The sequence below is a fragment of the Lactuca virosa genome, chromosome 2 (genome assembly GCF_052849685.1).
Source record: "Lactuca virosa cultivar CGN04683 chromosome 2, Lactuca_virosa_CGN04683_v6, whole genome shotgun sequence".
Lineage (NCBI taxonomy): Eukaryota > Viridiplantae > Streptophyta > Magnoliopsida > Asterales > Asteraceae > Lactuca > Lactuca virosa.
Window position 1 is genome coordinate 281,882,847 of NC_136427.1, and position 3,624 is coordinate 281,886,470.

The window sequence follows — 3,624 nt, forward strand, 5'->3', positions numbered from 1 at the left end:
ATCGAAACCTAATGGATTGTTTGTGATGGTGAAACTCAACTATCAAGGGGTATTTACTCGTAATCCTTTCTCTTACATTGGTGGTGTGAAAACCATGTTCAATGATGTTGACTTTTCTTCTATGACTTATTCTAAGTGTTTGACCTTCTTCGAACGTTTCATGCATGAAGACTGTAAAAAAGTTGTACTACTATGAACCATGCATTTCCCTGATGGAAGGGGTTAATCCCATTTCAGATGATGTGAAATATGTTGCTTTTATTTTTGATGTTTATGGAACAGATGGTATAATTTATGTTTATGTGGATCATATTAGGGTTGTTGTTGATGGGTGGTTTGATGATGAAGATGTAACATCCAGACTCCCAAGTATGAAATTTTAAAGATTTTTGTACATCACATAAGACCTACTTGAGGAGTTGGAAGCCCCAACTTGTCGTGTAGAAACTAATAAGGTCGCGTGGATTATGGAACCTACTCGACGAGTTGGAGGACCCCAACTCGACGAGTTAAGGCTGTACAGCAGCCTTCGTCGGCATCTTCGTCTTCAACGGAATGAACGCAGCGGTGGTTCTCAGTTTCGACGTCGGCGTGCAGCAGCGGTATCTTGGGGATCACGGTGGCAATCCGGTGGCTGGAGGAGTAGAGGGATAAGGGTGGCAGCTGGTGTGTTGCGGCTAGGGTTAGGGTTTAGTTGTATACGTCCGTTCCATGAGAGGAGGGTAGGGAACCGGGTTTAACCCCGTATGCATTTCCAACTTAGGCTCTATTATCCAATTCTGGTCCCTCCCCATCAATTCTTTTTCAAAACAACTCCATAATTTACACTTTGAACCCGGCCTTCTAAAATCCCTTACAAATCAAGTCTGAAATGTTCCATCCTCTACAAAACCTTTTCAACTTAGGTCCAAAATTTACTCTTTAGCCCTACTTCCATAAATCCTTTCATATTAAGTCCCTTACTTACCAAACTCCCCCTGACTTCTGAAAATCTTTCCAAAATAAATCCTGAAACTTACACTTTTAACCCCCAACTTCTAAAATTATGACAGTTAACTCCTCGAGTCCAACACCTTGCCATATTATTATTGATTTTAGGGCTACTATTCATTCATTAATGTGTCTATTTATTTATTTAATAAACGGGGTGTTACATAGGGCCTCCTTGGACAAAAAGTTGCCAACTTTATTAAGTATTGGCCCTCCTTCATGCTCTAAAACCCATAATAAACTTCATATGAGTGTTTTAATCCCTTTGATGCACTGCATGCACATAAAGTTAGCAACTTTACGTGGTATCTCAGTCCTAAGGGGCTAGATCTGTAGTTTGGGGCCTTGGATTCGACTAGAAAGGGATGAGTACGTTAAGACATGAAAACTCAATGAGTTGCTTTGCCAACTCGACGAGTTGGATATGGTTTTCCCGCCTTCTGGATACTGAGTAAACTCGGCGAGTTGATGAGATAACTCGACGAGTTGGTTGAGTTTTTCCTGGTTTCTGAACACTGAAGAACTCGACGAGTACTCTAGTAACTCGGCGAGTTGTCTCGAGCTTTTCACAATCTTCTAAGATATGTAGGAACTCGACGAGTCAGTAGATGCACTCGACGAGTTGGGTCAACATGGATTGTTGACTTTGACTTTGACCATGGTTAACCAAGTTGACTTCTGAGGGTATTTTGGTAATTTGGGATTTTAATGGAATTAGTCATATGGTGGTTACAAGCAGTTGAGTTCGGAGTTGTGAGTTGGGATTCGATTTTATCGGTTCAGCACTACTTGTGAGGTGAGTTTTCCTCACTATGCTAACAGGGTCGAAGGCACCAAGGCCGGCCCTTTTTGGATTGTTATCCTGGTTATCATATGATGCTATGTTTAGTGATCTGTTAGAGTTGTATCATGGTATATAGGACGGTGCTATGTTTAGTGATCTGTTAGATTTGTATCCTGGTATATAGGATGATGCTATGATTAGTGATTTCTTAGATCCGTATGACTGTTTGTACATGCTAGCTAACGTTCGATATATATATATATATATATATATATATATATATATATATATATATATATATATATATATATATATATATGTATGTTGATTGTATGTTTGTGGGTGGGTTGAGGCGGTCCTGCTTTGTGCTCTAGGCCAACAGACCCAGGGCGGCCCAGATAGACTGAAGGCCCAACGAGGCGTACCAGTCAGGCAAAAGGCCCGAAGAATGGTCCAGACAGGCTGAAGGTCCGTTAGGGCGGTCCAGACATGCTGAAGGTTCTGAGAGTGGGCCAGATAGGCTGAAGGCCGGTGAGGCGGTCCAGTCATGCTGAAGACTCTATGTGCGTGTTGTTTGTTATGATATTGTTCTGGTTTGAATGGCGTTGGTATTTTGGGGGAACTCACTAAGCTTCGGGCTTACAGTTTTGGGTTTTGTTTCAGGTACTTCGGATGATCGCGGGAAGGCGAAGGCTTGATCGTGCACCTCCTTACATTTTATGATTTTGATTTCTAGGATTCTCTAATATGAAACTATTTTGAACACATTTTGTAAATAATGGTTTTTGGATGCTTGAGAAAGTTTTAAATTTTTATGAATTTTATGGATGTTACAAAAGATAATGATGATTATGGACATGAATCTTGTATTGATTGATGGTGAAAATGAAGATAACATAGATGAACTTAGGAATGTTGAGTTGGAATTTAATGATGATGTAGTGCATATGAAGAGGACATCAAAAGATCCTTTATTGAGTAAGTTATGTGTTGATGAGGAGGAGGAGGATAACAACATTGTAGATGATGATTATGGGAGAGAATTTGAACCTACCATCCAAAATCATTCCATTTTTAATGAGTTATTACACTAGAAAAAACAAAAACCAAATCTAGGAATGAGATTTAAGGTTCCAGGGCAAGTAAAGTCAATGTTGTGCAACTATGTTGTGGCTAATGGATATCAACTATGTTTTGAAAAAAAAATGATAGGAAAAGACTTTTGGTGAGGTGTAGTAAGGGTGCGTGCACATTTAGATTATGTGCTTCTTGGATGAGTGATGAAGAGAGTTTCCAAATCAAGTCACTAAAAGCTTATCATAATTGTGCTAGAAACTTCATGTTAGGATCACTGGTGACATATGCATGGATTGGTAGTCACTATACCAAAGAAATTGTACAGAGTCAATAATTAAGTGTAAGGAAACTCAAGGTTAAGGTAATGACCAAGTTTGGTATCCAAATTAGCAAGGGATAATGCAGGAGAGCAAAGAAGTATGCACTAAACCTTATTGAAGGTAGTCTTGTTGAACATTATGGTAAAATGTGGTCATATGGTCATGAGATTTTAAGGAAAAATCCAGGGTCAACTGTGAAGCTTGATGTGGAGACTGGTCTAGATGGAAAGAAGTAATTTAGCAAGTTCTATGTGTGTTTTCAAGGAGTGAAACAAGGTTGGAAAGAAGGTTGTAGAAGGATAATAGGTCTTGATGGCTGTTTATCGAAATGGTTTCTAAGGGGGGACTACTTTGTGTAGTTGGGAGGGATGCAAATGAAAAGATATATCCTATTGCTTGGGCAGTGGTTTGTGTGGAGATCAAGCATAATTGGAAATGGTTTTTGAATATGCT